A 14,179-nucleotide genomic window follows, 5' to 3' on the forward strand; every position below is an offset into this window, starting at 1 on the left:
CTTGGGAGAAGTCAAAAATCTCTAAGGCAGCAGGTAAAGTGATGCCACCAAGCCCCACCCCTTTGGCAGATGCCCATCTACCACAAGGGTGGGCCTTCCACACTTAGCTTTGACACCAAAAACCTGCTCAAAAAGGAAGGTTGTCAACATCTCCTTCAACCCTTGAAGCCGAGAGAGAAGGCAAACTCATGGTCTGTTCAGTGCTTTGGGAACTGCTGAACCTAAGATGTTCAGAAGCCTCTTGTAGTCTCAGTGCTTGGCTTGAAAGCCATGCTCAACCTGGACCTAAATTTCAACTGGAAAGTCCCATAGGTCAGTAGTTAGAGCCAAAGGTTGTAGTTCAACAGGTAGAAAGTACCACTTTGCTGGTCAGGCACCAAAGAGAAGACAATCTGGGCAGTTCACAAGCTCCTCCTACATATGATAGGCCTGGCCGATCCACAGACTTCGCAGCCTTCCATTCATTCAACGCAATGTTGCTTGTCACCGATGCTGGACCATTTGTAACCCAGCGAGCTGAATCCCAACCTCAGGCTTTTGAGGGTCTCAAAGGCTGGAGAGCCATTGTGTCACCCACAAACTCAAGCAAATGAGAATTTCCTGGGTCAATTCCTAGAAGAGTCCCAAAGAGGAACAATGCAAGATATTGCCTGCATGGTTCTGACGCTCTGCGCTAGCTCAAAACTGGGTTACAAAGATACGGATTTCCATATCAGTCATAAGATGAAATCAATTCACACGTACACCCACGTGCACATTACTCTCAATCTTTGGCCTTAGCCCCCTCCTCACTCAACAACCTGAATCTACCAACCACACCTTCCAGCGTCTCGGCTCCTAAACCACCTGCCAGCCCCAAAGGATCATGGCATTAATTCCACATTCCTGGAGCATCTCGATATCCCCTTTTACCTTGTCAACCAGGTTGCTATTAAAAACAGCCACCCAACACTCAGCAAAGGTCAACCATCCGAGGGACCCTCCTGGCAGCTGTTTGTTTGTTTGCTCAAACATTATCGGAGGCCGGCGGGTGTATTTCTATGCACTGAAGTATCAAGACAATTAATATCTGTTCCCAGTAGCAAACAGATGCTTGCGTTCAAGTGTTCCAGCTTCAGCTAGAATGGGAATGATCTCCTTAATGAGCAAACAAGACGATTCATCTTTAAAGGTACAGGCTTCTTTCTCTCTCTGGCTTATGCAGAACCTGACCAACAGATATTTTGGTCAAACTAACTGGCCCAAACAGAGAATAGCTCGGGTCATTCTTCCAACCAGCAGAATTACAGAGAGTTCACTGGGGAAATAGCAAACCAGTCATGGTCCCTCTGCCCATCCCAGAGCTTTTGGAGACGTTCTGGCTGGTGGGCATTGTCCCCTCCCACCCCGCCCCACTGGCCAGGTCATCTGCTTGTATGGAACAAGGGATGGAGGATGCAGCTGGAAAAATTCACTCAGGAAGAAGACTGCAAGCTGAGGATGGGTGTGAGTAGATCAAAGCTGAGAGCTTCAGCTTGATGATGCTCCTTGTGGGTGGGGACCAGATGATTAAAGACTCATCTTCAAATGCTCTGATCCTCTGATGTCCTCATATCCAAAGCCCCAGCTTGGTCCCTGACAAATTCAGTGAAAGCAGCTTAGGGAGCACGGTCAGCTCTACCATTGTGCAGAAACAGAATGGATGTTTTGAGCAGGAAGTCCTCCTGGCTGGTCTTGTCAAGCTCCCTCTGTAGCAGAGCTGGGATTCTTCTCTAAGATCCCCAAAAGTTGCTCACAGTCCAAAAAGACAATAAAAGTTGTGATAATTGAACCGCCAAAGCCAGTCACGTATGTTCAGTCTCAGAAACTCTGGGCCACACTAAAAACCCAGACTGTTCATTTCTGCTCTGGTACAAAGCTGCTTCCTTACACCAGGTCTCCTCAATTAATCTCATTAGGAACCCCCTAGATTAATGGCCTGAAAGCTCCATTTTCACCAAGTGCTTGGGGCCGCTCAGCACATCAATCCACGCTGCCCAAAGTGTGGCTGGCCACAGTGTTACGACCAGACAGAGACCTTTCTAATGCCTTATTGCTTTTCCAATATTGGTTCTTCTCCCTAGTTTATGAGTCTAACGGCCCCCAAAGGACTGATGGTAACTCTTGCTGGATGTCCTTCTACGGGGGAGAAACACAGCGGCATCTATGCGTGGGCTGCAAAGCCTCGCCTGTTCTGTGTGTGATGCATCCCACCTATTTAATGGATTTAGGCTATATTGATCTGGGCAATCAGAGGCCTGGGAGCCAGTGGGGGTGGGAATTACTGCCAACGATGCTTCATTTTCTCCCCCAGTCCATCCCCAGTCCAGGCTTAATGGCCGGCTCTAATTTTGTCTAATGCCTGCTAAGTGCCAGTCCATGGATAATTAAAAAATATGCATTTTATATCACAGAACATAGCAAGGAAGCTCTTAGCAAACTCTACGAAGGGACAGGTTGAGTCCCTGACCAACACAGACATTGAAATGGAGCAAAAAGTAAAGCTTCTAGCATACGTAGGAGCATTTATAGAATTCCTGTTTCTTTCTAGCAAGTTCAGTCCCTCTTTAAATGAAAATGTCCAATATCAGAAGAAGAGTTTTCGACCTGACCAAAAGTAAAGGCCTAAAATAGAGTGGCTGGATTCACTCATTGGGCTAACCCAGGATGTGTTTAACTGTGGTTTGTTGAAAGTATAAATGGTAGATTCACACTTCTTACCATACCCTGGAGCACCATGGATGAGTTCATGCAACAGGGTAAGAAACTCTATGATTTATTGATGGATATAAAACAATATTTTCTTTTTCTTTTTTCCCATGTTTTGGAAAGAAATACTTTAAAAAAAAATCCAAAAAAAATCTAAAAATAAAATTTGAACTGAAACCACAGGCATTTCTATTAGGCATACAGGTAGTCCTCGACTTACAACCATTTATTTAATGACTGTTCAAAGTTATGACAGTGCTGAAAAAAGTGACTTACGACTGATCCTCGCACTTATGACCGTCACAGCATCCCTGCGGTCCCGTGATAAAAATTTGGGCGCTTGGCAACTGGCATGCATTTACAATGGTTGCAGCATCCTGGGATCACATGATCACCATTTGTGACCTTCCCAGGGGGTTTCCAGCAAGCAAAGTCAATGAGGGAAGCCAGATTTGCTTAACAACTGCGGCAAAAAAGTTTGTAAAATTGGACATGACTCACTTAACTGCATCGCTTAGTGATGGAAGTTCCAGTCCCAGTTGTGGTCATAAGTCGAGGACTACTTGTAATTCCAGAAAACATCAATGAAAAATATTACAATTTACTAAGATACATGTTGATTGCAGCAAGGATGCACCCAGCATAACATTGGGAAAGGGATATCTTGCCTGAGATATCAGACTGGGAGACTCAAATTAGAGCATATGTTACAATGGTAAAATCGACAATATACAGTATATGCACAACAAATTTAATTTAACTAAATTCAAGCAGGAATGGCTCCCTCATATACAATATATCACAGAGCAAGGCAGTTTTAGACATCTGGAATATGGTACTTAGGACTCAAATAGAAACTAACAACAATTACCAATGTTTGATGCAAAGTTTGAGTATCTAAACTGTGGCTACTGCTTGGGGATACAAATGGAAGCGAAGGAAAAAGACCTGTCACTACAAAGTTATTTCTTTTCCTTTTTTTCCACTATTTTTAAAAATGCAAATGTGGCAGTGTTTTTTGTTTTATCTTGCTTTTTTCCTACTTTCTTTGTATTTCAATAGCTGTCTTTTTCTACTTTTTTTGCATTTCCATATTGGAACAATAAAACATAGGGGTTATCTTACAAAAAGAATAAAAATGAACTGCAAATGGCAAGGAAATAGATTCTGGTGGGACATTAGGAGGAATGACGCCGCAGCCCTGCTTTAATCTACAAGTGCCCGCTCTTGCCCATCAACCGGTGGGCGGCAGCATTTGGCAACAAACGCAGCTTCCAGGAGTCTTCAAAGGCAGCCCCATGTAAAACCCATTGCAGTAGTCAATCCAAGAGGGGATGAGAGGTCATCCTGCCAGGAAGGGCCACAAGTGGCGCAGCGCCACAGCCTGGCAAAGGGGCCCCAGTCACAGAGCTCTCCTTCAGGGGCCTTGTCTCCTGGCCCAGAGTCACGGCCGGGACAGACAAATTGCCAGCTGGTTTCTTCTCCACCTTGCTGCATTATTCCCCCCATCTCAGCTCAATCGCAGCCCTGCAAACAAACAGTGGAAGAGCTCCCGTCCTCAGCCAAGCCATGCGCTGCGACCCCAGGAAAGCATTGCCTCTTGACCCCCTTCGTTAAGCCGGATGTCAGACGGGGATGCAAAATCCGCCCAAAGAGAAGCCTTTGTGTAAATCAAAGCGGCTGGAGCAGAGCCAAACCTGCTGGGTCCCGCGTGCAGCTTGCACACTCCAGTTCCTGCAGGGAGTGTGCCCAAAAAGGTCACTTCTCTTCAAACACACCCAGGTGTATCAAGAGCAGGAACAGTCCCCCTCCTCTGCCGCCCATAGCTTCCTTCGCCCACCAGCACGCCTGCACTTTAGTAGTTATTTCTCTTCTCAGCCAGTTAATAATTTGGGGCTTCCTCTGTGAGCAGCAGCCCCCCCTCCCCCAGAACTGGGTTTCCCAGGATGTGTGAAGCAGGTCAGCAAATACCCACGTTCACTGGGTCTGTCCAACACTGTCCAGGGGCGATTGAATTCACCACGTTTCTCCGTTTGTGCAACACGTAGGATCATAAACTGACCCAACAGGCCGGCTTCACACAACCTAGGTAACCAGAGAAAAACAAACCCAAGTTTTAAAACTAACCCTGCTTAGTGCACTGCTGTCCACTAAGTCTTTGCTGTTCGGTTCATGCATTTGGTGGTTTAATGGACCTCTCATCTTTCCTTCTGCAGCTCAAGGAGATAGCCCTCTCACCTCCATTTCTTCCCCACAACAACCCCAGGAAGTAGGTTGGGCTGAAAGAGAGAGAGAGAGAGAGACTGGCTCCACATCACCCCATAAGCTTCCACAGTTGGACCACTGCCTTGGGCCTCCCTCTTCCAGTCCAGCCCCTCCACCCGTGCCCCATATTGGCTGTCACTGTTTTTGGACAGTGTTTGAAACGATGGGTAGATGTTGGCTTCCTTGACTGCAGCTGAGACTCAATGTGATGTGATGTGCACACCCAGCTGTAAACAGATGTTTCCACACTGCCTGGAAGTTCTGTGAGCAGCTGTCCAACATCTCTAGTGCAGATCAGGTTGGAAAGACTAGGTTAGGCTATTTCCAGGGATATCCCCAGGAGTGGCGAGGTGTCAGAAAAGTTAAGATGGTGGCTTCAAAGCCCCACATGCTCAACACACATAAAAAGGGGGAAGGGTTGTGGGCACCATCTTAACTTTTTTGACACACATACACACACACACACCCCAGTGGATGTCCCTGTCTTTAATCTTGTTAGACCCCGTATATATTATTCTTAGGGCAAATAAGAATCTTGGATCATTTACCCTGCAAATGAGAGGGAAGGAGGGAGGATGAGAGAGAATTTCATTCTCCTTCCTTTCCGTCCTTCTCCAAATGGGGGGTCCTCGGTGCCAATCGCTTACAAGATTACCAATTCCCCTGCCAATTGACAGATGACATAATTTTTGAAATCTGGGTTGATACACACTCCCACCGGGCCGGCTGATTGATAAATTAGACACTTACAAGCCATGTGCTAATCAATGGGAAGTGTTCATTTGTAGCAACAAGAGGCAGGCAGGGGGAGCTAATTTTTCAAGGTAACAGCTTGCCAAGAGCAAACATTCGAACCTTGCCAAGACATCCATTAAAAAAAAAGGACTAGGTTTTGCCCAGAAGCAGGAGATTTCTGCCAGCCCTGCCCTTCACGGGAATTTCATACGCTGAAGGATAGGTTCTGGAGATGTTCACCTTTGATCAGGCACATTGGTGTGGACAATTTCGGCAGAAGACTTAGCTTGGAAAAGATATGCACTGTTCATGCCTTTAAAAAAAAACAAATCTTTACCTCCCCTCTTGAACTAGCATAGTCCCCCCCATCCCCAAAAATCCTGGGAATTATAGTTTAGTTTAACAAAGGTAAGTTACAATTCCTCAAAAGCTACAATGGGTCCTGAAGATAGCAGCTTGAGAAATGAAGAAACTGCCTGGGTTTGCCTGGTAACACCTTGACTGAGCTGCACTGGTTCCCAGTTTGCTTCTGGGTGCAACTGGTTGTACCTTTAAAGCCCTTCATGGATCAGGATCTGGATGTCCACAGGACCACCAGCTCCTGGTAGTTTCTGCCCACCCCTTGAGATCAAGAAGACTGGAATCCCTCCAAGATTCCTCTGACGGAACGTCTTCTACTGGGTTCTGGGGGCATCTCTGGAACATACTCCCCCAAGATTCAACTTGGCCCAGCATCACTGGGATTTAGGAAAGCAATCAAAATCTGGTTATTTCAGCAGATCTTTGGGGCAGGGGGTAGGTAGAGAATCCTTCTATGAAACAGGAAAAATCTGGTAGCATCTTTTCAGACTAACAAATGTTATTCAAAGGCATCAGCCTGCTCTCCTCCTACAGTATATTTTATGAAAGTCGATTATGCCAGTTGTTATTGTTCCTCAGCCCAGGAAGTGGGGGTTATTATCGCTGTTAAGGTTAACATGTGCTGTTTTTAATTGGGATTTACAGTTTTGTTTTAATCCTGTTTACATACAGGGGGATCAGAAGTCGCTTGGAGCTGGTCAACAGCTGGAGCAAGATATAAGTCTAGTCAAATAAAATAAAGGTGTACCTATATGCAAACACAAATACACACATAAACACACACACGCCCTCCCTCCAAAATGCATCTATTCTCTTGACTTCCAAAGCTCAGGATGGAAATCAGCCTGCAATTCTCAAAGTGTAGGACAGGAGAAAGAAAAGAGGCCAGCCACACCTGTTTTGTCCCCAAATGCCATCTGTACATGTAACCTGATATCTGCAGTACCTGCTAGTGATTAATGGACTTAATCAGTAATCTTCATGTCTAAACCGCTAATCTCATGCCTACAACATCTCATCATTTTTTAAAAATTTTTACATTCTTCTCCTTCTGTTCTCTAGCGTTTAGTTTCACCCACTTGGTAAAAGGTAGCAGAGAACTGGTTGTCTGGGTTGTTCCTAACAGCTGAACTATGAATATTGACTATTTTCTCATGGACTAACCTAGCTCTTCTAGCTTTTTCTTCTGTACCACTGACCCTCTGCCACTCGTGTAAACCTGGTTTAGTGCTGTAAGGCAAGAATGCCATCTTTAACCATCTGCTGAATATGTACCTGGCCAAATCCTGGTTAGCTAGGTTGACAAAGCCCTGTGCTCCAGGTTGGACAATCAATTTGAGGAACTGCATTTACACAGTCCCAGTAATGCTGCGCCTCGGTTAACAGAACACAATTACTGTGCCCATCTAACATTCTATACTTAAACAAACTTATGGTAGGGATGAACTAATTCACACAATACACCAAGGCAAAAGTTGAGTCACAAACTGCCCAAATCTAGGTTAGTCTTCCCTAGGGTTGGTTAGTTTGGGATTCAGGGTATTGTGTGAATGCAGAAAACAGGTTAATTTAGTAGCTAAGATAAATCTGTTGCATCAGTCCAGGCCTTGTCTGGCTACCAGTCAAGTCAAGACTGTCTGCTAAAGCATAAGAGAGCCCAAGTCTGCATTCTGGAAGCATTTCATCTTCACCATCAGATCAGAGAATTGATGCATGATAATGGTCTCATGAGAACTTCAAGGAGGCGCCACAGTGGAGCATCTGACCTTTTGACCGTCACTTCAAGAGCCAGAATGGCAGCCATTCTTCAGGGAGCAGGAGGAGGACTCTCAGCATCTGGAAAGCTTCCAAGGAGTGTGACTTGCATGGCCACAATAGGGCCTTTGAGAGACCCAGAAGGAACTTTGGAGTTCACTCGAATCACTCAAGCATCGCCCCCATATTTGGAAAGAAGGTCACAAACAGAAAGTTAACTCACACACAGGGCTGGTTCTTGCAACATGACTGAGTTTACATCTTCCCTCAGGCCAGAGATTCATCCCCATATTCCAGCAGCACACAGTCACAGATGTTGTATAGGCATTCATGCAGAAGCTACATGAATCACAGACGTCTTGATCGGATGGGGGTGGGGGGCATTTTTGCCACAAAGGAGGCAACCCCCCTCATTTATAAAATCCAGAGGGCTCCAACTGGGATGGGCATCATGGCATCACTCCAGACAGAGAAGCCACGTGGGAGAAAGGGGGAGAAGTAGAAATAATCCAAACTGCTGGAGAAGCCAGCTCTTCCAGTTCCTGTCTGGGACTCCCATTCTGTTTTGACAGCCAGATAAAGGGTTCATCTTCCCTTAACACTTTTGTACACATTCACATAACACACTTGGCTCTTCTCCAGCAGTATTCCTTAAGGTCCCATCACCAAAACAACATTCAATGCAGACCTTCTTCAAGCACATCAGATTTGCCACCATCCCTTTGGGGTTAGGATTAGGGTTAAGGGGTATGGTTCCCACATCCCGGATAGGCAATTGACTCTATTAAGAGGCAAAACAATTATGGACAAAAGCCACAACAGAGGAAAGCAAGTGTTTTAATGCCACATCTGAGCAAAGGAAAGGAAAGGTAGTTTCAATCAGGTGGACATTCCAAGAGGGAACAACGTGAGAGAACTGTATTCATGGTTGTTTCAGGGACTTGGACTTTGGAGGGAGGGAGGGAGGGAGGGAGGGAGGTTGCCACCCATTAAGGGTCCATAAATCTCATCCCGGCATGGCTAAATGACTTTTCCCCCAAAACAGGCCTGCACAGATCCCCCTGATGCAACAGAAGATGGGACAAGTGAAAGTACCTCAATCTATCTTCTCCAACTTAGTGTCTTCCAAATGAGATGGCACCAGGGCCACCATCACTACTATGGGGGAGTCCTGCATTGGGGAATTCTCAGAAATATTGCCCTTCCTCTGGAAAATCTGAAGCAATCATCCAGTTGATTTCTTTGCTCCCAAATGTAGTGAAGAATGTGAAAAACCCGGCTCTAGATGGAAGTGAGGCACTCTTGTAAGCTGGAAGTCCAACCAGTGGGACCCACACCCAGGTACAATGACAGCATCATGCAGATGCCACCATTACAGACTAGTATCCTAATGTTTGAGCCAAATATTTATTTATTTTTCATTTTTTTATTAGATTTATCTCCACCCATCTCCCTCTATGTAATTTGCAGCATTTTCTTGATGATTCTGTCAGAAATATGTCACCTTGCCCCCTACAGATGTCCACGGCACCAACTTTTGGTTCTTCTGGCAGGGAATCATGAGAGTTGCAGTCACAACCTAGCTGAGAGCACTCTTAATTAAAGTTACTCTCTCAGCACATGTGTCTAGAAGAAAGGTACCACTGGTTGTAATGTCCAAGGTTTAATTTCAAGATGAAAGCTGAGAGCCAGTGTGGTATCATGGAGAAGGTAAGGTCCAGGTTCAAATTGCCCACCCCTGACCCCAGCTACAGACTTTGGGCCTGACCCTCCTTCTCAGCTGCCCCTCCCTCCCAGGGTTGTTGTCACCAGAAAAATGAAAAGAAGAACCCTATTCTTTCTCTGTCACAATAGAAATTTCATAAAGTATTAAATAAATGTAGGTTTGGAGCCTAGTGCAGCCCAGCTAGGTCTGGCTCCTGACATCCTGCGGGTGTTGGAAAAACAACTGATGATGAGACACCTCCAGTGGGAGAGACAGATGAGACCGGGAGGGGGTGAGGGGGAGACATAGTAAGAGCGAACAAGAGTTCGTTCCTCAGCAGGCTAGAGCAATCCATCTCCTTCGGGAACCTGACATCACCCGGTCAATGAAACTCTACCCAAAGTCATTTTGACATAAGGTCACACACTGAGACAATGCCAAGGTTAGGAGTTCATCATCAATACAACAGGCCGGGGAGATCAGAGACCCCGATCCGAAGCTGGGACTTGTGGCTACTTTCACTCTCTGTGTTTTCCTGAGCCACTCTGATCAGATAGAGGGTAGGGTGAACTTTCTCTTCTTCTCCTTTACCAGCCATGCCACCATGCCGTTTTTTAGGGAGTGACATGCCCCCTTCCGTTTCTCCTGTCACAGCAATGAGAAGAAACTCTTTTCTTTTCCTGATTAAACTGGGAGGGGTAAAAAATCCAAAGTGGGAAGGTGCTACAGGGTGGTGACGTGGTCAAGATGTTGGACTAAGAGCAGGAAGGCCTTGGTTCAGGTCCCCCCTTAGCCACAGAAGCTCTTTGGGGGACTTTGGCCCAGTCCCCCCAACACAACCCAAGAGCCAGGTCGGTCCAGTAGTGGAGGTGCTGGACATGGCAAGACAAACTCTCGTTTCCTCACTCCTAGTCTAGCACCTTCATCATGACACCACCCTGGTTCTTGGCTCTCTACCTTGCTCTCTCTTATACAAGTAATTAGAGAAGCAGAAGACGCAAGGCCTCCTTGATGAAGATCTGACTTGACAAACAAACTGCTGATCACATTTCTGTCATGGGAATGAGTGCTCTCATTGGTTACTTAATCTGTCCTGGGAGAAATCCATCCCTTTTCTCCCAGACTTCCAAAAGTTGGGAACACTGGATTTGCACTGCTAAAGTTTAAATATGTACTGTGTGCTACACAGGTTCACACAATGCATTTCACATGGTTACTGAATGAACCTATTTTCTGGGCTGGCACAACACACTGAACTATAAAAACCAGCAAGCACATCGCGTTCACAAAGCCCACGAATCAAGGTTAACGCTAACCAGGTTTAGCCCATTGTGTGCATGTAGTCATTAGATGTGTAGCTAGCCTGATTAAAGGTATTGTGTAAACATGATCAACTAACACCTTCCTCCACTTCATGAGGAGTGACTGAATGAGAGTGTGAAAACCTCATACCAACGACCTTTCGACAGAGGTCAATTTATGATGGCTAGGTGAACACAACCATGCTGTTTTCTCAGCAGGAATAGTAGGAGAAAGTGCCTTTTTCAGGAATATTTTTTTTACTTCCCAATCTGGCCCACAGAACTGGTATATCCTGATGCTCTCCTATCCATGTGCTAACCAGGCTCAACCGTGCTTCGCTTTTGAACCTAATCAAGGTCAACAAGGTAGTGCTTGAAGAGGATGGATGGATGGATGGATGGATGGATGGATGGATGGATGGGGAAGGAAGGAAGGAAGGAAGGAAGGAAGGAAGGAAGGAAGGAAGGAAGGAAGGAAGGAAGGAAGGAAGGAAGGAAGGAAGGAAGGAAGGAAGGAAGGAGGGAGGGAGGGATAGAAAGCTAACAAATATGATGATAGACAGATAGGAAATGAGAAAGAGAAAATGATGGAAAGAGGATGATAGATACAAAGACAGAGGTGACCCCAACAGACAAGATAATGATGTAAAGTGGGCAGGATCACATCACATACAAAACCAAAATTGTTGGCGGTGGGATGGGATCTTTCTTAAAGTACACCAAGCCCATTTCAGGGTTTGTAATACAGATGTTCTTTGTTCCCAGCCCAAAAAGGTAAGAAATCATGTTGCTAATTTTCCAAAAAAAGAGTTTTGGAGGACTTCTTAAGCCTGGGGTTGCATGCAACTTTTGAAATGATGATAGAAATTAGGATAACAGCTTTATGGGGCCATGTAAGCATTCAAAGCGGTCTGGCCTTCTTCATCCGGCCAGATGTGAAACAAAGCAGGTCTGGGAGTTGTAATTAGGCACCAATTTAAGGGAGAATAGGTTGTCCACTTTCAAATTAGGCTTTATCACAGTGTTTCTCAACCTCAGCAACTTTAAGATAAGTGGACTTATCCGTGGCGTGCTAGCTGGGGAATTCTGGGAGCTGAAGTCCACATGTGCTGGCTGGGGAATTCTGGGAGGTAAAGTCCACACATGCTGGCTGGGGAATTCTGGGAGCTGAAGTCCACATGTGCTGGCTGGGGAATTCTGGGAGGTAAAGTCCACACATGCTGGCTGGGGAATTCTGGGAGTTGAAGTTCCCACATCTTAAAGTTGCTGAGGTTGAGAAACACTGCTCTATTAGAAGTTGGAGTGTTCTCTGAATGGAAGCTTGATCCTGTGAGGGTGAGCAGACAATCCACAGCTGATCCTCTGATTTAAAGCCCGGCTCTCTGTAGATCTTCTGCCTCCTGAAGCAGAAGAAAAGCCAGCCCCTCAAGAGACAGGATACAAAAGTTGGAAGAAACTTGACCCAATCAGCTGACCTTCTTGTGGATGTGTGAACATTTCTGTCATGCTCTAGCAAACCTCCATACATTTCCCTTTTCCCCCCTCTTCTTTTCCTCCCCCCTCGCCCCCGAGTTCTTTCCTTTCTTGCTGCTCTCTTTGAGGAGCACAAGAGGACAGCTAATTAGAAAAAGGAAGAAATTCTTGTCTGCACACAGACCTTGGCAGGAAAAGAGGAAATGCATTAGGGAAAATATTAATCTGTGCCTAACTATCTTGGCACGCAGAAAGCGTTGAAGGATCTGAAAGGTTCCATTTAATGTATGTTTTTGCTTTTTTTTAAAAAAAAAAGTCATGAAGTACGGGAGGGGGCTTCCCACCCCCCTCCTCGGGTTCTGAAGACCAATGTCATTTTTACGAGAGACTTGTACAGTATCTAGTGCAGCGAACCCTAAGTTTGCCTGGAACTTTGATGCCACGTTAGAAACCACAGCTCCATTCACGCTGGCAGATGACGACAACGGCGAGAAGACATCCGTCCTGTCAAGCTCCTCCTAAGAGGAAGAATTTCACCATATGCAGATCTTCCTCCCCGCAGCTTCGTATTGGGGAAAACAAACAAGTGTGAAATCCCCCGTTCGCAGGGAACCAGAATTCACAGCAGGTGGCCCTTGTCCCACGCCGAGGAGGAAGCGGGGAAGAAGATTTGCAGATTCAGAAGGGGAAGACTTTGCCTGTGGCCAACGGAGGACAAAAACGAAGGGCAGATGAAAGGCGCATGGAGCACGCAAATGCACCGATAAAACAAGAGCTCAGATCTCCTCCATCACTTCTCTCTCTCCACTGGCAACATCTGAGGCACATCTTCATCGTGACAAGATGCGGACGTCGCCCGGCTCAAGAAACGTAACCAGATTCAATTCTGGGACAATCGTGGAAGGCAGCCTGTTCTACACTGTAATCTTGGCATCCCCAAGCCTGCACCATGTGCTCTACTCTAATCCCAAGGTTGCAAAACACAATGGCTGTGTTTATGTGTCCTGCTGCAACCGATGGAAGAAAACCGCATTACGGTGCAAAAGGATGGCCTTGTTGCGACAAGCTGATCGAAAGAACCCAACGCCGTTTTCACCGAGCCTAGCACGCGAGGCAAACACAGCTATTGTGCAGGAGCGCCCCCCGAACCCAACTATTCCGTCAAAACGACCACATCAGCACGGCGATGGCATGAGGAAAGCTCTACCCTTTCCTACGTGGGTGCTCAACCCAGGCACACAGAAAAGGGGTGGAACTTGCACTAGGCTAGTGCAACGCTAGTTTTGTGATTCGCCTGCCTGCCACACCTGGCCTGTGGATGTCTCTGCTGTAGCTTACACATTTACTTTCTGGGATTCGGCAGCAAATCCCTGATCTCCAGACACTTCACCCTCGGATCCACTTCTTGATTGCGTCGAAGACTCGCAAGCACGGCTTTGCTCAATCGGAAACTTTTATTTACTGGAAAAATGACGCCCCGGGGACCTCGGTGGTTGGGCGCCGCAGCGACGTGTGGCCTGTTTTCTGCAGAGTTAAAATCCGAAGCCACTTCCTCGCTCCCTTCGGAAGTGATGGGTACGGGGCACGGCGCTTGGGCCTTTGCAGAAAGTAGGGACGGGCCGCGCATCAGATCCAAAAGATGCTTTGGGATGTGCGTGGGAATGCTCGCTGCACCTGTTGGCGGGCTGTCCACAGGGATGTGTTTGTGTGTGTGTTCAAATTCTATAAGACGGTAGGCGTGATGTCACAGCTGAAGCCCTGCCCCTTTTCAGCAAGCATACAGAAGGGGCGGGGTTTCAGTGGGATGCCATGCCCTCCCTCTTGCAGATCTTAACCCCCACCCCTCATGAAAGGGGCA

General features: G+C 46.5%; 1 protein-coding gene across 1 annotated transcript in view; it reads right to left on the reverse strand.

Moving 5' to 3' along the window:
• The window catches only part of PLXNA4 (plexin A4), a 529,822-nt gene that overhangs the window by 271,677 nt on the left and 243,966 nt on the right, over positions 1 to 14,179 (reverse strand). The window lies entirely within an intron of this gene.

Source organism: Python bivittatus, unplaced genomic scaffold (assembly GCF_059951505.1).
Source record: "Python bivittatus isolate LINGU-HERP-01145 unplaced genomic scaffold, Pbiv_v1 ctg000330_np1212, whole genome shotgun sequence".
Lineage (NCBI taxonomy): Eukaryota > Metazoa > Chordata > Lepidosauria > Squamata > Pythonidae > Python > Python bivittatus.